General features: G+C 38.3%; 2 non-coding genes across 2 annotated transcripts; both read left to right on the top strand.

Moving 5' to 3' along the window:
• Positions 1–2,082: 2,082 nt before the first annotated feature.
• On the top strand, positions 2,083–2,186 carry LOC148577367 (small nucleolar RNA R71). Its single transcript, XR_015903980.1, has one exon. It is a non-coding gene; the product is annotated as a small nucleolar RNA R71 (small nucleolar RNA).
• An 8,476-nt stretch (positions 2,187–10,662) lies between these two features.
• LOC148577366 (small nucleolar RNA R71) lies at positions 10,663–10,766 on the top strand. Its single transcript, XR_015904058.1, has one exon. It is a non-coding gene; the product is annotated as a small nucleolar RNA R71 (small nucleolar RNA).
• The last annotated feature ends 14,429 nt before the right edge of the window (positions 10,767–25,195 follow it).

The raw sequence follows: 25,195 nt of genomic DNA, 5'->3' as shown, positions 1-25,195 counted from the left end.
GTCACTCGATTGATGGTTAGCTCCTTACGAAAATGAATATGGGCTCAGAATTTTGCCTCTTACAGTGAACCTCTTGCCTGTGCTCTCATGGATGAGCTCCACATGCTCTAGAGACAGGATCTTGTTCACTGTATGTGGGATCACTGGGTTGTCAGTGAAGACTACTCTCATTCCAGGTGAGAGGCCTTCAGTGGGAATTTTCTTATCCCTCCAGCCTTTAGGTACTTTCTTCTTAGTACCTTTATTCTCAGTGCTTGATAATGGCTGTCCAACACCAAACATAGAGTTGGTGTTTGGGGGTTCTGTATAGCTCTACACTGAGAGAAAGGATTGGAATACTAAGTGTTATATAACTGTCTCTCTTTTGTCAGAGGGAGAGTTAGGGTTAGGCATCTTGAACAAGATGTGGTCCTCCTATAACTGTAGAATCAGCTCTCCCTTTGCCAAATCACTGATGGCATTGGCAGTGGCTAGAAAGGGTCTTCCAAGGATGATCGATTCATCCTCTTCCTCCCCAGTATCCAAGATTATGAAATCTGTAGGGATGTAAAGGTTCTCAACCTTTACTAAGACATCCTCTACACGACCACATGCCTTTTTCATTGACTTGTCTGCCATCTCTAGTGAGATTCTTGCAACTTGTATCTCAAATATTCCTAGTCTCTCTATTACAGAGAGTGGCATAAGGTTTATGCTTGACCCTAGGTCACATAGAGCCTTTTCAAAGGTAATAGTGCCTATGGTACAGGGAATTAGGAAGCGTCTGGGATCCGGCAGCTTCTGAGATAGTTTCTGCTGAACCAAGGCATTGAGTTCCTTGGTAAGCACTAGAGGTTCTTCCTCCAATGTCTCTGTGCCAAACAACTTGGCATTCAACTTCATGAGAAGTCCTAGGTACCGAGAAACTTGCTCTTCCCTAGTTTCCTCTTCCTCATCAGAGGAGGAGTACTCTTCAGATTCTATGATCTTCAACCAAGCATTCAAGGGAACTTCAATGGGCTCCTCATGAACCTTGGGTTCTATCAGTTCTTCAATAGGAAAGTTCTCAGTGGGCTAGGGTCGCCAACTACTCCAATTGTGGCATTCAACACCAGGACTTGTGTCTCTTTGGGCGTTAAACACCCAACTTGTATCCCTTTACTGACGTTCAACACCAGTGATAGTGCTTCTGTGGGCTTTGAACACCCACTAAGGTCTTCCTTACTGGCATTCAACGCCAGTGATGGTGCTTTTGTGGGAATTGAACGCCCAATAGGGAGTTCCTTACTGGCGTTCAATGCCAAATCATCTCCTTCAGATTCGGCCTCAACTTCTACAGTGATGGCCTTGCACTCTTCTCTTGGGTTCACTTCAGTGTTACTAGGAAGGGTGTTAGGAGGGGTATCAGGGATTCTCTTACTCAACTGACCAACTTGTACCTCCAGATTTCTGATGGAGGACCTAGTTTCTGTTATGAAACTATGAGTGGTTTTAGAGAGTTCAGAGACTATGGTTGCTAAGTCAGAAAAGCTCTGCTTAGAAGTCTCTATCTGTTGCTGAGAAGATGAGAATAGTGGTCTGTTGTTGAACCTATTCTGGATTCTTCCACCTTGATTATTGTTGAAGCCTTGCTGAGGCTTCTGTTGATCTCTCCGTGAGAGGATATGATGATTTTTTCATAAGGAGTTGTAGGTGTTTCCATAGGGTTCTCCCATGTAATTCACCTCTTCCATCATGGGTTGATCTAGATCATAGACATCTCCATCATAGGAGGTTTCTTGAGTGCTGCTAGCTGCAACTTGCATTCTAGTCAAATGTCGAGAGATCATATTGACCTGTTGGGTCAAGATCTTGTTCTGAACCAATATGGCATTCAGAGTGTCAACTTCCAAGACTCCCTTCTTCTGAGCTACCCCATTGTTCACAGAGTTTCTCTCAGAAGTGTACATGAACTGGTTGTTTGCAACCATTTCAATGATTTTCTGTGCCTCTGTAGGCATTTTCTTCAAGTGGAGTGATCCACCAGCAGAATGGTCTAATGACATCTTGGACATCTCAGATAGACCATCATAGAAGATACCTAGGATAGTCCATTATGAGAGCATGTCAGGAGGACATCTCTTAATCAGTTGCTTATATCTTTCCCATGTTTCATAGAGGGATTCACCCTCCTTTTGCCTGAAAGTTTGAACTTCCACCCTGAGCTTGCTCATCTTTTGAGGTGGAAAGAACCTGGCTAAAAAAGCGTTGACCAAATTTTCCCAAGAGCCTAGGCTTTCCTTAGGTTGAGAATTCAACCATATCCTAACTCTGTCTCTAACAGCAAAAGGGAAAAGCATAAGTCTGTAGACCTCAGGATCTACTCTATTGGTCTTAACGGTGTCACAGATTTGCAAGAATTCAGATAAGAATTGATGTGGATCTTCCAGTAGAAGTCCATGGAATTTGCAATTATGTTGCATTAGAGAGACTAGCTGAGGCTTAAGCTCAAAGTTATTTGCTCTAATGGGAGGTATGGAGATAATTCTTCCATAGAAGTTAGAAGTGGGTGCAGTAAAGTCACCAAGAACCTTCCTTGCATGTCCTCCATTGTTCTGCTCGGCTGCCATGTTTGTGTTTTCTTTTTCTTGTTAGAAAAGTTCTGTGAGATTTCTTTTGGAGTGTTGTGCTTTAACTTATTGCAAATGCTTCCTTAGGGTCCTCTCAGGTTCAGGATTAGGATCAAAGAGAGATTCTTTATCTCTGTTCCTGCTCATAAACAAGAAAAAGAAGACAAGAAAGAAAAAGAATGGGAGATCTATGTCAAAGGATAGAGAACTCCCTGTGAGATGTCAAGAAGAAAGAAGAATGAAGATATAGAGAAGAGAAGAAGAATTCGAATAAAGGGGGTAAATAATTCAAAAATTACGAAGTAAAAAGAGAAACTAGAATTAAAATTATTTTTGTTTTTATTTTATTTATTTAGTTAAAATCTAATTAACTAAAAAGATTTGAAAATTGAAAGATGATTTTCGAAAAAGAAGAGAGAGAAAGGAGTGAGGAGTTTTCAAAAATAGAAGAGAGAGGAATTAGTTAGGAAGTTTTGAAAAAGAAGAAAGGGAAAACAAGTAACCAATTAAGAAAGATTTGAAAATAATATAAGATAGAAAATTTGAAAAAGATTTAATTTTGAAATTTAAAATTAGAAAAGATAAGATGAAAATTTAAAAAGATTTGAAAAAGATTTGATTTTGAATTTTGAAATTGAAACAAGAAAAGATAAAGATATGAAAATAATTTGAAAAGATAAGATATGGTGAAGATTTGAAAAGATAAGATTTGAAATTTGAAATTTTGAAATTTGAGTTTTAAAGTTGAAATTGAAATAAGATAAGATTTTTTTTTGAATTTTAAAGAAAGATAAAAAGATAAGATAAAGATTTGAAAAAGTTTTGAATTTTAAAATTTAAAAGAAAGATAAGATTTGAAATCTGACTTTACCAACAAGAAAACACCAATCTTAAACAAAAGACACCAAACTTAAGAACTGACACTAGACTTAAACAAAAGACACTATTTTTGAAAATTTTTGGTAAAAGAAACAACAAAGTTCGAAACTTCAACAGGAACAAGAACAAAAGACTCACACAAAAGACAAAGATTAATAAAGAAAAGAAAAGGTTTTGAAAATTTTTTGAAAAGAAAACAAAAGACTCAAACAAAATAGTAAAAAGTACCTAATTTAAGCAACAACATAATCCGGTTGTTTGTCAAATCCGAATAATCCCCGGCAACGGCACCAAAAACTTGGTGCACGAAACTGACTCCACACGTTTCGCACAGATAGACCGGCAAGTATACCGGGTAGTCCAAGTAATACCTCAGGTGAGTGAGGGTCGATCCCACAGAGATTGTTGGTTTGAGCAAGCAGTGGATACCTTGCAGATCTTAGTTAGGCGGATAAAAAATATAGTTGTCACGAGAAAATGCATAAAATAGATAAATAAATAAGATGTTACTAGATAGGTGTGAAATCAATGGTATGAGAACGGTTGATGCTTCGGAGATGCTTCTTCCTTCTGGATCAACTTTTCTCACCATATACTCCAACTTCTGATTGATTCTTTCCATGGTAGGTGGTGGACGAAATTGTGATTACACTTTGATTATGTAAAATTCATTGCTCTTTCTTTCCCTGGCAATGGCGCCAAAAACATGATGCCAATACCATGGTTCACAACTTCGCACAACTAATCAGCAAGTGCACTGGGTCGTCCAAGTAATACCTTACGTGAGTAAGGGTCGAATCCCACGGAGATTGTTGGTATGAAGCAAGCTATAGTCACCTTGTAAATCTCAGTCAGGCAGATATAAAATAGTAATGGGGTTTTCAAAAATAATACTAAAATAAGGATAGAAATACTTATGTAATTCATTGGTTAGAATTTCAGATAAGCGTGTAGAGATGCTTTCGTTCCTCTGAACCTCTGCTTTCCTGCCGTCTTCATCCAATCAATCTTACTCCTTTCTATGGCTGGCTTTATGTAAGGATGTCACCGGTGCCAATGGCTACTTTCAATCTCTCTCGGGAAAATGATCCAAATGCTCTGTCACAGCACGGCTAATCGTCTGGAGGCATTACCTTTGTCGTTGGTTGCATCCTATTCCTCCCTATGAAAATGGTCCGATGCGCTGTCACTGCATGGCTAATCATCTCGAGGTTCTCGATCATGCTGGAATAGGATTTACTATCCTTTTGTGTCTGTCACTACGCCCAGCACTCGCGAGTTTGAAGCTCGTCACAGTCATTCAATCCCAGAATCCTACTCGGAATACCACGGACAAGGTTTAGACTTTCCGGATTCTCATGAATGCCACCATCAATCTAGCTTATACCACGAAGATCCCAATATCTCGGACTCGGTCCCCTGTGTTAGTAATCTAAGAGATACTCGTTCAATCGAAGGTAGAACGGGAGTGGTTGTCAGGCACGCGTTCATAGGGAATGATGATGATTGTCACGTTCATCACATTCAGGTTGAAGTGCGAATGAATATCTTAGAAGTGGAATAAGTTGAATTGAATAGAAAACAGTAGTACTTTGCATTAATCTTTGAGGAACAGCAGAGCTCCACACCTTAATCTATGGAGTGTAGAAGCTCTACCGTTGAAAATACATAAGTGAAGGTCCAGGCATGGCCGAGAGGCCAGCCCTCAAAACGTGATCAATAGATCAAAAGATAATCCAAAGATGTCTAATACAATAGTAAAAGGTCCTATTTATAATAAACTAGCTACTAGGGTTTATAGAAGTAAGTAATTGATGCATAAATCCACTTCCGGGGCCCACTTGGTGTGTGCTTGGGCTGAGCTTGAGTGTTACACGTGTAGAGGTTATTTTTGGAGTTGAACGCCAGTTTTGGTGCCAGTTTGGGCGTTGAACTCCACTTTGCAACTTGTTTCTGGCGCTGGACGCCAGAATTGGGCAGAGAACTGGCGTTGAACGCCAGTTTGCGTTGTCTAAACTTGGGCAAAGTATGGACTATTATATATTGCTGGAAAGCCCTGGATGTCGACTTTCCAACGCAATTGGAAGCGCGCCATTTCGAGTTCTGTAGCTCCAGAAAATCCACTTTGAGTGCAGGGAGGTCAGAATCCAACAGCATCAACAGTCCTTCTTCAACCTCTGAATCTGATTTTTGCTCAAGTCCCTCAATTTCAGCCAGAAAATACCTGAAATCACAGAAAAACACACAAACTCATAGTAAAGTCCAGAAATGTGAATTTAACATAAAAACTAATGAAAACATCCCTAAAAGTAACTAGATTCTACTAAAAACATACTAAAAACAATGCCAAAAAGCGTATAAATTATCCGCTCATCACAACACCAAACTTAAATTGTTGCTTGTCCCCAAGCAACTGAAAATCAAATAGGATAAAAAGAAGAGAATATACTATAAATTCCAAACTATCAATGATACATAGCTCCAATCAAATGAGCGGGACTTATAGCTTTTTGCCTCTTGAATAGTTTTGGCATCTCACTTTATCCATTGAGGTTCAGAATGATTGGCATCTATAGGAACTCAGAGTTCAGATAGTGTTATTGATTCTCCTAGTTCAGTATGATGATTCTTGAACACAACTATTTTATGAGTCTTGGCCGTGGCCCTAAGCACTTTGTTTTCCAGTATTACCACCAGATACATAAATGCCACAGACACATAATTGGGTGAACCTTTTCAAATTGTGACTCAGCTTTGCTAAAGTCCCCAATTAGAGGTGTCCAGGGTTCTTAAGCACACTCTTTTTTTGCTTTGGACCTTGACTTTAACCGCTCAGTCTCAAGTTTTCACTTGACACCTACACGCCACAAGAACGTGGTTAGGGACAGCTTGGTTTAGCCGCTTAGGCCAGGATTTTATTCCTTTAGGCCCTCCTATCCACTGATGCTCAAAACCTTGGGATCCTTTTTATTTGCCCTTGCCTTTTGGTTTTAAGGGTTATTGGCTTTTTGCTCTTGCCTCTTGGTTTTAAGAGCTTTTGGCTTTTTCTGCTTGCTTTTTCTTTTTCTTTCTATTTTTTTTCGCCTATTTTTTTTCTGCAAGCTTTGTTCTTTGCTGCTTTTTCTTGCTTCAAGAATCATTTTTATGATTTTTCAGATTATCAAATAACATGTCTCCTTGTCATCATTCTTTCAAGAGCCAACAGTATTTAACATTCTTAAACAACAACTTCAAAAGACATATGCACTGTTCAAGCATTCATTCAGAAAACAAGAAGCATTGTCACCACATCAATATAATTAAGCTAAGTTCAAGGATAAATTCCAAACTCATGTACTTCTTGTTCTTTTGAATTAAAATATTTTTCATTTAAGAGAGGTGATGGATTCATAGGACATTCATAACTTTAAGACAAAGTTACTAACTACTAATGATCATGTAATGAAGACACAAACATAGATAAGCACTTAACATAGAGAAAACGAAAAATAGAGAAAGTAAGAACAAGGAATGAGTCCACCTTAGTGATGGTGGCGTTTCCTTCTTGAGGAACCAATGATGTCCTTGAGCTCTTCTATGTCTCTTCCTTGTCTTTGTTGCTCCTCCCTCATTGTTTTTTGATCTTCTCTTATTTCATGAAGGATGATGGAGTGCTCTTGATGTTCCACCCTTAGTTGTCCCATATTGGAATTCAATTCTCCTAGGGAGGTGTTTATTTGCTCCCAATAGTTTTGTGGAGGAAAATGCATTTGAGGCATCTCCGGGATCTCATGGTGATGAGCTTCATACGCCTTTTGAGCTCCATGGATGGGCTCTCTTGCTTGCTCCATCTTTTTCTTAGTGATGGGCTTGTCCTCTTTAATGAGGATATCTCCCTCTATGTCAACCCCAGCCGAATTGCATAGGTGGCAAATGAGGTGAGGAAAGGCTAACCTTGCCATAGTGGAGGACTTGTCAGCCACCTTGTAGAGTTCTTGAGGTATAATCTCATGAACTTCCACCTCTTCTCTAATCATGATGCTATGGATCATGATGACCCGGTCTATAGTAACTTCAGACCGGTTGCTAGTGGGAATGATTGAGCATTGAATGAACTCCAACCATCCTCTAGCTACAGATTTAAGGTCCAGTCTTCTTAGTTGAACTGGTTTGCCTTTTGAGTCAATCTTCCATTGAGCTCCTTCTACACATATGTCCATAAGGACTTGGTCCAACCTTTGATCAAAGTTGACTCTCCTTGTGTAGGGGCGTGCGTTCTCTTCCATGTTTGGCAAGTTGAACGCCAACCTCACATTCTCCGGACTAAAATCTAAGTATTTCTCCCGAACCATTGTAACATAGTTCTCTGGATTCGGGTTCTTACTTTGATCATGGTTCTTGGTGATCCATGCATTGGCATAGAACTCTTGAACCATTAGGATGCCGACTTGTTGGATGGGATTTGTTAGAACTTCCCAACCTCTTATTTGAATTTCATGTTGGATCTCCGGATACTCATTTCTTTTGAGTTTGAAAGGGACCTCGGGGATCTTATTCTTTTACCACACCAAACTTAGAATTTTGCTCGCCCTCGAGCAAGAGAAGAAAGAATAGATGAAGAAGAAGAAGAAATGGAGGAGAGGGAGAAGGGGTTGTGTTTCGGCCAAGAAGAGAAGAGAGGGTTGTGTTGTGTGAAAATGAGGAAGAATGGAGGGTTATATATAGGGATGGGAGGGGGTGGAGGTTCGGCCATTTAGGGTGGGTTTGGGTGGGAAATTGATTTTGAATTTTGAAGGTAGGTGGAGTTTATGAGGTAGGTTTATGGGGAAGAGTGGATGGATGTGAGTGGTGAGGAGGTGATGGGGAAGAGAGATTGAGGTGATTGGTGAAGGGTTTTGGGGAAGAGTGTTTATGGGATTGTGTGAAAGAGGGGAGAGAAGAAGTGAGTGGAGGTAGGTGGGGATCCTATGGGGTCTACAGATCCTAAGGTGATCCTGTGGGGTCCATAGATCCTGAGGTGTTTAAGGATTTACAACCTTGCACCTAATTAGGCATGTAAAATTCCCTTGCACACAACTCTGGGCGTTCAGCGCCAGGTTGGTGCCCATTTTGGGTGTTCAACGCCCATTTGTTGCCCATTTCTGGCGTTGAACGCCAGAACCATGCTTGTTCTGGGCGTTCAGCGCCAGCTCCTCTCCAGGGTGTAATTCTGGCGTTCAGCGCCCAGATGATGCCCATTTTGGGCGTTTAGTGCCCAGATACTGCCTATTTTGGGCGTTCAGCGCCAGAACCATGCTCTGTTCTGGCGTTGAACGCCAGGCAGATGCTTCCTCTAGGGTGTGATTTTTCTTCTGTTGTTTTTGATTCCGTTTTCAATTTTTATATTTATTTTGTGACTCCTCATGATCATGAACCTATAAAGACATATAACTAAGAAAAATATAGTTAGATAAATAGAAATTGGGTTGCCTCCCAACAAGCGCTTCTTTAATGTCAATAGCTTGACAGTGGGCTCTCATGGAGCCTCACAGATGTTCAGAGCATTGTTGAGACTTCCCCAACACCAAACTCAGAGTTTGGATATGGGAGTTCAACACCAAACTTAGAGTTTGGTTGCGGCCTCCCAACACCAAACTTAGAGTCTGACTGTGGGGGCTTTGGTTGACTCTGCTTTGAGAGAAGCTTTTTCTGCTTCCTCTCGATGAATGCAGAGAGAGATCCTTGAGTTGTAAATACAAGGTTGTCCTTATTTAATTGAAGGATCAATTCTCCTCTGTCCACATCAATCACAGCTCTTGCTGTGGCTAGGAAAGGTCTTCCTAGGATGATGGATTCATCCTCTTCCTTTCCAGTATCCAGGACTATGAAATCAGCAGGGATGTAAAGGCCTTCAACCTTTACTAACACGTCCTCTACTTGTCCATAAGCCTGTTTTCTTGAATTATCTGCCATCTCTAATGAGATTTTAGCAGCTTGCACCCCATAGATTCCCAGTTTCTCTATTACATAGAGGGGCATGAGGTTTATCCCTGATCCAAGGTCACACAGAGCCTTAAAGATCATGGTGCCTATGGTACAAGGTATTATGAACTTTCCAGGATCCTGTCTCTTCTGAGGCAATGTCAGTTGATCCAGATCACTTAGTTCATTGGTGAACAAGGGAGGTTCATCTTTCCAAGTCTCAATACCAAACAATTTGGCATTCAGCTTCATGATTGCACCAAGAAACTTGGCAGTTTGCTCTTCAGTAACATCCTCATTCTCTTCAGAAGAGGAATACTCATCAGAGCTCATGAATGGCTTAAGGAGGTTCAATGGAATCTCTATGGTCTCTAGATGAGTCTCAGATTCCTTTGGTTCCTCAGAGAGAAACTTCTTATTGATCACTGGGCGTCCCAGGAGGTCTTCCTCCTTGGGATTCACGTCCTCCTCTCCCTCATTGGGTTCGACCATTTTGGTTATGTCAATGGCCTTGCACTCTCCTTTTGGATTTTCTTCTGTATTGTTTGGGAGAGTGCTAGGAGGGATTTCAGTGATCCTTTTACTCAGCTGGCCCACTTGTGCTTCCAAATTTCTAATGGAAGACCTTGTTTTATTCATGAAACTTACAGTGGCCTTAGATAGATCAGAGACTAAGTTTGCTAAATTAGAAGTATTTTGTTCAGGGTTCTCTGTCTGTTGCTGAGTGGATGATGGAAAAGGTTTATTATTGTTAAACCTGTTTCTTCCACCATTATTAAAGCCTTGTTGAGGCCTTTGATCCTTCCATGAGAGATTTGGATGATTTCTCCATGATGGATTATAGGTGTTTCCATAAGGTTCACCTAAGTAATTCACCTCTGCTATTGCAGGGTTTTCAAGATCATAAGCTTTTTCTTTATAGGAAGCCTCTTGAGTACTGTTGGATGCAGCTTGCACTCCATTCAGACTCTGAGAAATCATATTGACTTGCTGAGTCAATATTTTGTTCTGAGCCAATATGGCATTCAGAGTATCAACTTCAAGAACTCCCTTCTTCATAGGTGTCCCATTATTCACAGGATTCCTTTCAGAAGTGTACATGAACTGGTTATTTGCAACCATGTCAATGAGTTCTTGAGCTTCTGCAGGCATTTTCTTTAGGTGAATGGATCCACCTGCAGAAGTATCCAATGACATCTTTGATAGCTCAGATAAACCATCATAGAATATATCCAGGATGGTCCATTCTGAAAACATGTCAGAAGGACACTTTTTGGTCAACTGTTTGTATCTTTCCCAAGCTTCATAGAGGGATTCACCTTCTTTCTGTCTGAAGGTTTGAACATCCACTCTAAGCTTGCTCAGCTTTTGAGGAGGAAAGAACTTGGCTAAGAAAGCCGTGACCAGCTTATCCCAAGAGTTCAGGCTGTCTTTGGGTTGAGAGTCCAACCACACTCTAGCTCTGTCTCTTACAGCAAAAGGGAAAAGCATGAGCCTGTAGACTTCAGGATCTACTCCATTAGTCTTAACAGTATCACATATCTGCAAGAATTCAGTTAAGAACTGAAAAGGATCTTCAGATGGAAGTCCATGAAACTTGCAGTTCTGCTGCATCAGAGAAACTAGCTGAGGTTTCAGCTCAAAGTTTTTTGCTCCAATGGCAGGAATGGAGATGCTTCTTCCATGTAAATTGGAATTAGGTGCAGTAAAGTCACCAAGCATTCTCCTTGCATTATTGTTGTTGGGTTCGGCTGCCATCTCCTTTACTTGTTCGAAATTTTCAATAAGGTTGTCTCTGGATTTAGCTTCTCTTAGTTTCCTCTTCAGAGTCCTTTCAGGTTCTGGATCAGCTTCAACAAGAATGCCTTTTTCTTTGTCCCTGCTCATAAGAAAGAGAAGAGAAAAAGAAAAGAAGAGGAATCCTCTATGTCACAGTAAAGAGGTTCCTTATTGTTAGTAGAAGAAGAGAAGAAGAAGAAAAAATTCGAACACAGATAGAAGAGGGGGGTTCGAATTTGGTGAGTGATGTGAGGAAGAGGTGTTAGTAGAAGAATAAATAAATAGCATAAGATGAGAGAGGGAGAGGATTTTCGAAAATAATTTTTGAAAAAGAGTTAGTAATTTTCGAAAATAGTTTTTGAAAAATGTTAGTAATTTTCGAAAATTAAGATTTTAAAAATTGAAATAATTAGTTAATTAAAAAGAAATTTTGAAAAAGAGGGAAGATATTTTCGAAAATTAGAGAGAGAGAGAGTTAGTTAGGTGGTTTTGAAAAAGATAAGAAACAAACAAAAAGTTAGTTGGTTAGTTGCAACAAATTTTGAAAAGATAAGAAGTTAGGAAGTTAGAAAAGATATTTTGAAATCAAATTTTTGAAAAAGATAAGATGAGAAGATATTTTTGAAAAGATATGATTGAAATTAGTTTTGGAAAAGATTTGATTTTTAAAATCACAATTAATGACTTGATTCATAAGAAATCACAAGATATGATTCTAGAACTTAAAGTTTGAATCTTTCTTAACAAGTAAGTAATAAACTTGAAATTTTTGAATCAAAACATTAATTGGTGATGTTATTTTCGAAAATTATGTGATAAAGATAAGAAAAAGATTTTTGAAAAACATTTTTATAATTTTCGAAAATAACTAAGAAAAATGAAAAAGATTTGATTTTTGAAAAATATTTTGAAAAAGATAAGATTTTTAAATTGAAAATTTGATTTGACTCATAAAAACAACTAGATTTTAAAAATTTTTTGGAAAAGTCAAATCTAATTTTTGAAATTTTGAGAGAGAAAAAGGGAAAGATATTTTTTTATTTTTGAATTTTTATGATGAGAGAGAAAAACAAGAAAAATGATGCAATGCATGAAAGTTATGGATCAAAACAATGAATGCATGCAAGAATGCTATGAATGTCAAGATGAACACCAAGAACACTATGAAGATCATGATGAACATCAAGAACACATTTTTGAAAAATTTTTAATGCAAGGAAAACATGCAAGACACCAAACTTAGAAATCTTTAATGCTTAGGCACTAAGAATTCAAGAATGCATATGAAAAATAAGAAAAGACACAAAACATGCAAATGCAAAGATCAAACAAGAAGACTTACCAAGAACAACTTGAAGATCATGAAGAACACTATGAATGCATGAGTTTTTTTCGAAAAATGCAAGATGCACATGCAATTGACACCAAACTTATAACATGACTCAAGACTCAAACAAGAACACAAAAATATTTTTGATTTTTATGATTTTCTAATTTTTTTTTGTATTTTTTTCGAAAATTAATTGAAAAACAAAAATAAGGATTTCAAAATCTTTAATATGAATTCCAGGAATCTTGTGCTCTTTAGTCTAAAGCTCCAATCAAAGGGTCAGACATGGCTTAATAGCCATTCAAGCTTTAGAATGGATTTACATCCATTGAGGTGATTAGTTGAAGACCAATCCCAAAGGAGTTTGGGTATGGCTTTTCAGCCAGATAGGATTCAACATGTTACCATGACACTCTAGAATTCATTCTTGAAAGTTTTGAAGCCATAGAATAATTTATTTTTGAAAACATTATTTTTATTATATTTTTGAAAACTTTTTTTTATTTTAAGATTTTTTCGAAAACAAAGGAGAAATTTTTGAAAAATTTTTGAAAAATTTTTGAAAACAAAACAAAAAGAAAATTACCTAATCTGAGCAACAAGATGAACCGTTAGTTGTCCAAACTCGAACAATCCCCGGCAACGGCGCCAAAAACTTGGTGGACGAAATTGTGACTACACTTTGATTATGTAAAATTCATTGCTCTTTCTTTCCCTGGCAATGGCGCCAAAAACATGATGCCAATACCATGGTTCACAACTTCGCACAACTAATCAGCAAGTGCACTGGGTCGTCCAAGTAATACCTTATGTGAGTAAGGGTCGAATCCCATGAAGATTGTTGGTAAGAAGCAAGCTATAGTCACCTTGTAAATCTCAGTCAGGCAGATATAAAATAGTAATGGGGTTTTCGAAAATAATACTAAAATAAGGATAGAAATACTTATGTAATTCATTGGTTAGAATTTCAAATAAGCGTGTAGAGATGCTTTCGTTCCTCTGAACCTCTGCTTTCCTGCTGTCTTCATCCAATCAATCTTACTCATTTCTATGGCTGGCTTTATGTAAGGATGTCACCGGTGCCAATGGCTACTTTCGATCTCTCTCGGGAAAATGATCCAAATGTTCTGTTACAGCACGGCTAATCGTCTGGAGGCATCACCTTTGTCGTTGGTTGCATCCTATTCCTCCCTGTGAAAATGGTCCGATGCGCTGTCACTGCATGGCTAATCATCTGGAGGTTCTCGATCATGCTGGAATAGGATTTACTATCCTTTTGCGTCTGTCACTACGCCCAGCACTCGCGAGTTTGAAGCTCGTCACAGTCATTCAATCCCAGAATCCTACTCGGAATACCACGGACAAGGTTTAGACTTTCCGGATTCTCATGAATGCCGCCATCAATCTAGCTTATACCACGAAGATCCCAATATCTCGGACTCGGTCCCCTGTGTTAGTAATCTAAGAGATACTCGTTCAATCGAAGGTAGAACGGGAGTGGTTGTCAGGCACGCATTCATAGGGAATGATGATGATTGTCACGTTCATCATATTTAGGTTGAAGTACGAATGAATATCTTAGAAGTGGAATAAGTTGAATTGAATAGAAAATAGTAGTACTTTGCATTAATCTTTGAGGAACAGCAGAGCTCCACACCTTAATCTATGGAGTGTAGAAGCTCTACCGTTGAAAATACATAAGTGAAGGTCCAGGCATGGCCGAGAGGCCAGCCCTCAAAACATGATCAATAGATCAAAAGATAATCCAAAGATGTCTAATACAATAGTAAAAGGTCCTATTTATAATAAACTAGCTACTAGGGTTTACAGAGGTAACTAATTGATGTATAAATCCACTTCCGAGGCCCACTTGGTGTGTGCTTGGGCTGAGCTTGAGTGTTACACGTGTAGAGGTCATCCCTGGAGTTGAACGCCAGTTTTGGTACCAGTTTGGGCGTTGAACTCCACTTTGCAACTTGTTTCTGGCGCTGGACGCCAGAATTGGGCAGAGAACTGGCGTTGAACGCCAGTTTTCGTCGTCTAAACTTGAGCAAAGTATGGACCATTATACATTGCTGGAAAGCCCTGGAAGTCTACTTTCCAACGCAATTGGAAGCGCGCCATTTCGAGTTCTGTAGCTCCAGAAAATCCACTTTGAGTGCAGGGAGGTCAGAATCCAACAGCATCAACAGTCCTTCTTCAACCTCTGAATTTGATTTTTGCTCAAGTCCCTCAATTTCAGCCAGAAAATACCTGAAATCATAGAAAAACACACAAACTCATTGTAAAGTCCAGAAATGTGAATTTAACATAAAAACTAATGAAAACATCCCTAAAAGTAACTAGATTCTACTAAAAACATACTAAAAACAATGCCAAAAAGCGTATAAATTATCCGCTCATCAGTAGGCTGTATATGCTTAATGCCGGATCAGCGGTAATTAATCTCCTTTTCTTCAGATCAAATGCCAGGTCTGCGGTCATCCAATCTGATTAGGGGTGAAGCTCTAGCAGTCCATTCCCTTGGTGATCCTACTCAAAATGCCACAGACAAGGTCAGATCTTCCAAATCAGAAAACGCTGCTTCTTTGACTCTAGCCAATACCACAAAGGCCCTAATCGCCCTGCACCTCGGCTGAACTGATGTCTCGAGAAGTCCCCAACGAAGCCATAGATTAGCCGTCTAAGAGATGTATAATCAAGCTGGTGGTTCGATACTATCCCATCAAGGAATCACAAGAACCCATGTAGAATGAGGATGTTTGTCACGGGTCATCCGATTCATAAGGTTGAAGAACAAAGATACATCTTAGAATAGAATCAAGCATAGATTGAAGTAGAATAGTGATATTATTAATTCATAAGAATCAGTAGAGCTCCTAACCTTAACTTTAGGAGGTTAGTGACTCATACTGTACAAGGAACAATGAAAAATGTGTAGAGTGGGCAAGAGCTCAGGTAGAAGATCCTAAACATGGGTGATCTTCTCCTATATATACTAGTTTGCTAACTAAGAATTACAGAAAATAAGATAAACTAGTCTTGCAATGTGAAAATCCACTTTTCGAGCCCACTTGGTGAGTGTTTGGGCTGAGATTGAGCGAAATCCATGAGCTAGTATCCCTTGGGGGCATTGAACGCTGGCTTGGGACTCCTTTTTGGGCGTTGGACGCTCAAGGAAGAGGGTGGAGTACTAGCGTAGAATGCTAGTTTTGGTCCGTCATTTCCAGAGCAAAGTATAGACTATTATATATTTCTGGAAAGACCTGGACGTTAGCTTTCCACAGCCATTGCGATCGTACCATTTGGACTTCTGTAGCTCCAAGAAAGCTCCTTCGAGTGCACAGAGGTCAGATCCTAACAGCATCTGCAGTCCTTTCTCTGTCTCTGAATCAGACTTTTGCTCAAGCTCCTCAATTTCAGCCAGAAAATACCTGAAATCACTATAAAACACACAAACTCAAAGTAGAATCCAAAAATATTAATGTTTCACTAAAAATTATTAAAATATAATAGAACTTAAACAAAACATAATGAAAACTATATGAAAATGATGCCAAAAAGTGTATAAAATATCCGCTCATTGCTTTGCTTTTCTTGCAAATTTATCTTTCGAATACCATTTAATTTTTTCACCAAATATACATTTTAGTATCTTTAATTTCCATGTCGAAAAGTCCCTTAGTTCAATCAAAGGCAATTTACCGCTTTATTTAAATTCAATGCAAATTATTTCGATTTTAGTCAACTTTATTTTCAGAATCTTTATTTTTCATTCCTTTAGTATTTTTCTTTAATTCTTGTCTAATTTGAGGATCTTTGCTGAGGAGAGAGCGCTAAGAGTAGAGGGAAGAGAGAGGAAGAACGCGTTCGAGGGAGCTCAGCCACGGGGAGAGGAGTCGCGCGCTTGGCCCGTCATCGCCGGTCCGTCTAGCCTGACCCATCACCGTTGCCATCGCCTCTAGTCTGCCTTGGGGCTGCCATCGTCACCATTAAAGCTAATGAGAGAGAGTGAGTTCACGAGGAGAGACGGGACGTGCGTGTGGCATTGCCGTCGCCGTCTTCGTCCGGACAGCCACTAGACCCACCGCTGCCGAAGTTTCTGGCCGAGCCTCTGCCGCCAGGCACGCCTCTGTCGCCACTGAGATCCACTGCCGGTAAGGATTTTAAGTTGGTTTTCCTTTACGTTGAGTTTCCGGGAACTTCATTGTCGCTGCATGTTGTTCAGGTTGCTGCTGTCGCTTGGGGTGGCTGCCGGGGCTGCCTCCGGATCAGTTCAGAGACCGCCACTGCTCTATTTTCTTTTACAGCAAGTATTTATGTTCCGATAACCCCCGTGTTAGTGTTCTGTTATGTGTATTAAAGTCTTTGCGATATTAATGTTTTTAGGAATTAGAAACCGAGTTTTCATGTTGTGTTTGAGGCTATTTTTGCTATTGAGAAAGCAAGCGGAGCTGAGGTTTTGGTTGTCGTTGATTCAGGTCGAGACGAAAGTATTTTTGTGAGGCATTTGGGTTATGGTTTCCACTTATCAAGGTAGGGGCTTTTTCTAGAAACTAATTTATTTTAAATTGAAACTGTTATAAATTAATATGATGTGCGAAATGCATTTTTGGTGATTATGTAAGTCTTATGAATTGTCTGATTTGTCTTGGATGAATATGGTTGTCTGTTTGATTGAAATATTGTCTGATTTTGTTAAATTGGAGATATCCGATTGATTTGATTTGAAATGATTTTAATGTTTGAAAGTCTGAGTTTTATTTTATTGGAAACTGATTTGGTCTTGAATTTGTTGGGAAGGGTTGAGGATTAGTTTGGTGTGAACCCGAAAAGGGTGGCAAAATCCAAGTTTTAGGGGAGGTGCTGCCGAAATTTTTATAAAATTCGAGATTTTGTTTGAAACGTTATTTTAAAAATAATGAATGATGCTTTGAATTAAATTATTGATAAATGAATTATGTTTGAACTTATTTTATTAAGAAAATTATTATGTTTTGAATGTGATTTATTTAAGCAGATTTGGAGGAGTTTTAGGGGATTTAAAAGAAACTTGAATTTTTATTGACTAATTTCACTTTATGAATTTTTAGGAAAAGTTTGAAGTATTCTTTGAAATTTTAATTTAGCAAAACTAAAACAATTTCCAAGCCTTTGGGTACGCTTCAACTTTAAGAATGAAATTGAAATTGTTTTCGGTTTAAATAATTTGGTTTTGGTTTAAGGAAGTTGGTTTTGAAATTGGTTTGGAATATTTGGATACATGACTTGTTTTGGTTTAAATTCTCTTTTCTTTATTCAAATCAAGAAGCTAAGGTTTTAAGAGGTTTTCAATGAATTTAATGAAATGAGTTAGGTTAGTCTCCCCTAAAGTCTTGAGACTCTGTTGAGGAATTTTATGACCAAATTCTGATTTAGAATGAATGATTTTGAGTTTTTAGAAGAGAATTTAAATTTGGCTTGGTTTTGAAGTCATTTGGGAGTTTTGGACAGATATTGTGGAAAGTGGCTATGTTTTGAAAGGAAATTGAATTGAGGAAAAGTGTTCTTTGAATATGTTTGTTATTGAAAGTAAATGGGCCAAGAATGATTTTTTTTTTAAATAAGATTTTAAGCCTGATTGATTGTGGATATTACTGAAAATATGATGAAGGTTTCTGGCCTGGCAAGGATGGTGGTATAGTTCCGCTTGCTCAGTGCGTAAACCTTTGTGCAGGGATGGTGGTTTTATCCCACCTGCAGTGAGGACGATGGTTTTATCCCGCTCACGTATTGATGAATTGTTTAGCAAGGATGGTGGTGTGATCCTGCTTGCATATTGTTTTGTGTGCCCAGTAAGGATGGTGGTTTAATCCTGCTTACTGTGGAGACAAGGACGGTGGTTTAATCCCGCTTGCATGTTCTGGGCAAGGATGGTGGTTTAATCCCGCTTGTTTATGGAACCTACAGATAAGATAGTGGTCTGATCCCGCTTATCCGAGTCGGGTTTGGCAACATAACCGACGCGTGAGCTCATGGCCAGTAGGATAGGCATGCATCATTTGCATCTATGTGACATTGATTGGGTGTGTCTATTGTATATGTGGTTTGCCTATGTGAATAATCATGTTTAACTGCTAATTGCTATACTTGATGTAACTGCTTTGATTGTGTTTGAACCTCCTTACTTGTGTTTGTGAGCGAAATTGGTTGGATTGTGGTGGATTGGATGTTGATTGAGTTGTTTGGGCCTGAGGCTGTGTTTGGTTTTGGATGGTTCTGAGGCCGTGATTGGTTTTTGTTTGAGGTCTAGTTCTGTATGAAAAATTAAACTGGTTCAGCATAGACTTAATAAACCTATGCGTGGAACAGGTTTGTCATTCATACTGTTTAGGAAAACTTTTTTAAAAGAAAGGAAAAAAGTGTTTTGGATTTTAAGGAATTAACCAAGTTCTCTTTAAAAAAAGGATTTTTAGATTTTTGAATGTGAACTTTTGGTTTTTGAAAAGGCACATAAGACGAGCAATGATCACTATACTTTAAAAATAGTTTTATTTTACGTATCTTATTATAGCAATTCTCTAACCCTATAGTGAGAACCAGTGAGGACGATGTTCTCACTCCCTTACAGGTCTTTTCTTTTCAAGTTATGGATGACGAAGTTCAGAAGAGCCCATTTTATTTCTTTTCTGTTCAAACGATGTTTTATGTCATATTAGTTACTTTTTCCCTCGCATTTATCTGTACAAATTTTTAACAGAGGGATAGGAATTTGATTATGCAATGCTTGTAAATTTATAATATGTATATATATGTGTATTCTTTGTAAGTTTTGTAATTTGTATTTAAAGTATAGATGTATATTTTGAAAAATTCAGTTTAAGTTTCAAACAGGCTCATATTTTAGTACTAAATATTTTAAAAGTCATCGTAATACCCGAGCTTTCAGAGTGGCGTAGCTGGAAGCATGACATTTTGATGGTTAGGGTATTACAATTTACCTCTTTATTTAAATTCATTACAAATTATTTCGATTTCAGTCAATTTTATTTTCAAAATCTTTATCTTTCATTCCTTCAGTCTTTTTCTTTAATTCTTGTCTAATTTGAGAAATTTCGATGCATTTCTAGAAAACTGGTACTCGCAAAAAAGAGGAGTAGGTTTCGCTCCCAGACCATTAAAATCGAACCACTATCGATTTGCTAAAAATCGACAAAACAAATTGGCACTCCTAGTGGGACGGTTATTAAATTGAAGTGTGTCAAATGATTTTGGTGTCACTTAGTGTATGCAATTAAGAAGTGGAAGGGTTATTCACATGGCTGATGAAGTGTCGAATGTGAATGGTGGTTCAACTACTAATTATAGTGCACTAATACTTGTACAACCTTCGGACATTACTTCACGTTCATAAGGAGTGGTTATGAGTGAAAGTGTAGCGGATACAAATGTGCAGGCTGGAAATAACGGACATAATACTCGTCCACGTGGTAATCCACCACCGATTCTGTGCCAAGTAACTGTTGGCTGGCCTCCTTATGGCGTTCCCCCTGGCTATACACCGCTAGTGAGTGGTTTTGTTCCTCCGATTCGATTTGGGGGTGTGAATGGAGTAAACGATGCTCAAAATCCATAACAGCATTCTAAGTATTCTCGTGATTATAATGTTGGCTCTACATCGAATGCTTCTAATTCAATAGCAGCATTTTGGCAACATGTAGAAGAAAGTCATCATGACTTGATCAATCTATTGACCCAAAAAATGACTACAATTCTGAATCCTATGATAGATGATCACCAATCAAAATTTGATCGTATTGCAAAGCAAGTCGGGCGAATTGCTCGAATCGTTGATTATGATGAAGGAGAAAGGCAGAATTCCAGAGGAAATAATGAGGATTTTGAAAACCCATTTCAAAATGATAATGATGTTTTTAGAAACAGAGAAAATCCGCATTTAATTCTTCATGGTCAAAATGCAGATGATGTTTTGGCTCGATTACGTGTTAATTCAGTCGGTGAACGTTATCAGGTTACCAGAATTGTGGAAGATGTTCTGAATAGGGTTGGATTCAATATAGGATTCATGAATCAACCCCAATTTGTGTCAGCTTTTCCTCATAATGTTCAAATGGCTGAAGTGCCATGGGGAGTGAAAAATCCTAAAATAATTACTAAGTTTGTAGGAGAAGTTGGAGAGTTAACTACTGAATATGTTGCTCGATATTTGGTCGAGATTTGAAATTTAGCCAATGATGAAAATTTGAAAATGAAGTTTTTTCCTTCCTCATTAACGAGGAATGCATTTACTTGGTTTTTAAATCATAGACCAAATTCGATAACAACATGGGCTTAGTTAGAAACTGCCCTTCATGCCCAGTTTTATTGAGGATAAGTGAATGTGGCAGTTACTGACTTAGTGGTTTTTGAAATGAGAAGATGGTGAAACCATTGATGATTATATGATTTGTTTAAAGAATGCCAGAAGTCGATGCTATGTATCTCTTCCTGAAAGAGAAGTAGTAAAGATAGCAGTTATGGGGTTAGGATTTTATATCCGTCGAAAATTACTCAATGTGCATATTCCTGATTTGGCCCATTTAGCTAAAAGTGTTCGCCAGGTAGAAATTTTGAATAAAGAAAAAGAGAAGTATAAGAGCGAAAGGAGGTTGAAAAGTAAAACTTTTTCTCGAAAGGAAAAAGTTGCTTAGGTGGCCATGGAATCCTTTGAGGAGGAGTCCGATTTAGAGGCGGAGGTTGATTTGGCCGAACTTAAGAAAGGTCGTCCTTATGTGTGTTCTTTACTTAAGAAACTCCCTAGTAGTGTGATGGGATATTTTTGTGGAAAAACGAATTTCTCCAAAACACCCAAAACTAACCGGCAAGTGCACCGGGTCGCATCAAGTAATAATAACTCACGAGAGTGAGGTCGATCCCACAGGGATTGAAGGATTGAGCAATTTTAGTTTAGTGGTTGATTTAGTCAAGCGAATCAAGATTTGGTTGAGAGATTCGTGATTTGCAGAATTTAAATTGCATAGAAAGTAAAGGGAATGGGTAATTGGCATGAAATTAAAGAGAACAGGAATTAACGTGCTGAATCTTAAAGAACAAGAAATTAAATGGCAGAAACTTAGAACGCAAGAAATGTAAATTGCAGAATCTTAAAGTGCAAGAAATGTAAATGGCTTGAATTGTAAAGGGAATTGGGAGTTGGATTTGCAGAAATTAAACAAGGAAAAGTAAATTGCAACGAACAGGGAAGTAGAAGATAACTTGGATTGAATCGGATCTAAAAACAGAAATGTAAATGAGATTGAAAAGCATTAAACAGAGGATGTAAAATTGGAATTCAGATCTCAGGACCCAAGAGACTAGATAACCAAGTCTAGATGCCTTCCTAGATCCAACAAGAACAATTGCAAAGGAAATGTAAATTGCAAAGAAAGTAGATGAAGAAGCAATTAACCGAAACTGAAATTCAATTAAGCAGAGAATTAAACAAGATCCCAAGGTGAGATTGAAATAGAAGTTCTTCAATTCTCCACCCAAGATCCGAAGCAAGAAAATTAAAGAATGCTGGGCAAGAACAAGGAAGAAGAGAGATCAATTCTCCTCCCCAATTCTCTTGAATTAAAACAACAGTGCTAGAATGTAAAATGAGCTCTGCACTAAGTGCACTAATCAAACCGAAAAGAAAACTCTCTACTGCAAGTATTGAAAATTCTAAAAAGGAAGCTCTCCGAAAAACTTAAATCCTATGCTATTTATACACTTTCTTCAAATGGTCTTCAAGCCTTCAATTGGGCCTTTGCTCTTGATGGAATTGGGTTAATAGAGGCCTTGGTTGATTGCTCTTGGAGTTTGAAGAAGAACCGAATTGAACCGGGTTTGGAATCATGAAAGCTTGAGTAAAAGTTTGAGTAAAAGTTTGAGGCAAACTTTTACTCCAACTTTTCATATCAGCCACCCTCTTTTGCTGATATCAACGTTGGGGCAAAAGTTTGGGGTCAAACTTTTGCTCCAACGTTGGCCTCCCCTTGCACACTCATGGCGCCAACGTTAGCCAAAAAGTTAGAGGCTAACGTTGGTGCAAACTTTTGCTCTCCAGGGTGTGTTGTTCATGCGCCAACGTTAGCCAAAAAGTTAGAGGCTAACGTTGGCGCAAACTTTTGCTCTCCAGGGTGTTGATTTGTGATGCCAAAAGTTTGCCAAAAAGTTTGAGGCAAACTTTTGCTCCAGCTTTTTGCCCAAAAGTTTGCACAAAAGTTTGGGGCAAACTTTTGGTCCAGCTTTTTGCCCAAAATTTTGGACAAAAGTTTGAGGCAAACTTTTGGTCTAGCTTTTTGCTCCCTGGTTCATTTTCATTTATTCCAAAAGTTTGAGCTAAAGTTTGAGGCAAACTTTTGCTCAAACTTTTTGTCCTCTCTTCCTCCTAGCCATTCCTCCTTGCTTTAACCTTTCTCCAAGCTTTCTTCACCTATCATTAATCAACCAAACACATCAAAGCTATGCTCAAAACCATGAGATATTCATTCTTTCATAATATGTGACAATTATAGCATAAAACCTCATGAAATAGCATGAATTCATACATGGTTGATTAAATCAATGGAAGCATGAAAATCTACCCAATTGGCTTGCTTATGGCTCAAGAAAGTGCATAATTCAATTGAAAACAAAAGAAAAAGGCTAGTGAAACTAGGCTAAGATGACTTGTCATCACAACACCAAACTTAAAGCTTGCTTGTCCCCAAGCAAGAAATGATTTATTGAGAAGAAAGAATGAAATGGAAGATGATGTTCATGCTAGTAGAGTGTTATTGGTAGTTCATGGGGTTTTATGTGGATATGTAAACACTCACCTCTTATTGACTCTTAAGCCTAGAAAGTCTCCTTCAAGCTTCAAGTAACATACTGCTATGACCTCTCATTATTTCTTTATCCTTGGCTATTATTTTGTTCATAAGCTTTATTTGAGTGTCATGTGTAGCAAGTTCATTTCCTTTTCTTTATACTTGACACATTATTCACTATAGACACTTGGCTCACATTCCTTCTTAGAACATTGATGCCCAGCACCTCTTTGGGCTACTAAATGCCTTGTAGTTAGGTTGCTCTTGATAGTGGACTTTCAGCTGATGATCCCGGGTTAGTTAACCCAAGTCATCAAGTGTTGATGCACTCCAAAGAGCTTAATAATCCAAGCAGATCCTAATACAAAGACACCACAGGCATATATTCTAAGGTTCAAGCTATTGGTGTCCAGCTTTGTTTCTTTTTGTTTTTCTTTTGTTCTGCCACTCTTTGGCTATTTCTTTTTCTCCCCTTTTTTTTTTCTTTTATTGTTTTTCTGTCTAACCAAGGACTTTTATTTGATTGAGATTCATAGACAGTAGGCCACTTTATACTTAGAAGGAGACATCCTAGTTCTTTTATTCACTAAAGTGAGCTATTATACAATCACACACACACCACCACTTACTTTTATTGTACTTCTATCTAACAGAGAACTATCTCACTTCACATTCAAACATTTCTTTTATTGAATTGAAAATGCAGGGGACAAAGCATGCTTTTTGTTCAGTGAAAGTAAACACACAAGCACACACATAGACTAGCTTACTTATTCTAAGAGTGATTCTACTTGTATTAGATGAACACTTTAACAAAACACAAGTCAAAACATCTTTCAACAGTAAGAGTTAAGTGTAAATACAACCTATTGGTTTGCAGTTCCTTTGTCCTTCCTTCTGTTGTGCCCTTTTGAGTTATGATGCATAGTGTCTTCAAATGGTGGTGAATTCCCTGCATAATTCTCAAAAGTTGCTTGCTTCTCAAGCCCTTAGATGACCAGTTAGTATGCATGAATTGATTGTGGCTTGTGGATTCAATTTGGTGTGGGAACACCAAACTTAATTTCTTGCCACTTTTCTGGACACAGCAGGTTAACTCTAGGCAAAATTTTGTGTCCTTGCTAAAGATTATGAAGTTTAAGACTAAAAAAAGCAGTTAAGTGGCTGAATAATCTGTTTGATTGCTTGGAACTAGCAATATGCGGAAAGTTAAAATGTGCTTTTTGAATGAGGTTTTGGTGGAACACCAAACTTGGAATCCTCCATTCTCCCTTGAGTTGTTTTTGGTGTGCAACACCAAACTTAGCTCCTTGCAATACATATTAATTATTCAACATTTTTATTGAAAAAGCTATGAAAAGAAAACTACCTCAGGTTGGGTTGCCTCCCAACAAACGCTCTTTTATTGTCACTAGCTTGACATCTTTCAATTCCTTTCAAGAAGGCTGTAGGTTCTGGACCTCTTTTTCCTTATCCCATTGTCCTCCCCTGACTGTGATCCTCCTCTTTGTTCTCTGGTGTTCAATTTCAGCATGTTCCAACGAGAGTATGTTGCTGACATTGTAATAGTCATCAGTCTGTCGGCTTGCTCCCAGTTGTTGATATATCAATTGCACTTTGTCACCTTTGGAAAGCCCCTCTGTTGGAATCTTCCTGTTCTTCCAACCCCTTTTTGTTTTGTTTCTGCGTTTCATCCCTTTTTTTGTTGATCTTTCTTTTATGGCTGTAGACTTACCTTGGGGATTTCTCTCTTCAGTGGCTAATACTCCAATATCCTCTTGGACTTTTTCATCCTTCTGCACAATCTTCTGCCTTGGGATATTGTTGTGAATCACTTTGTCAAT

Source organism: Arachis ipaensis, chromosome B1, assembly GCF_059453495.1.
Source record: "Arachis ipaensis isolate K30076 ecotype BB chromosome B1, ASM5945349v1, whole genome shotgun sequence".
Lineage (NCBI taxonomy): Eukaryota > Viridiplantae > Streptophyta > Magnoliopsida > Fabales > Fabaceae > Arachis > Arachis ipaensis.
The sequence above is the reverse complement of the archived record's forward strand: the minus strand, read 5'-3'. Positions and strand labels throughout refer to the sequence as shown.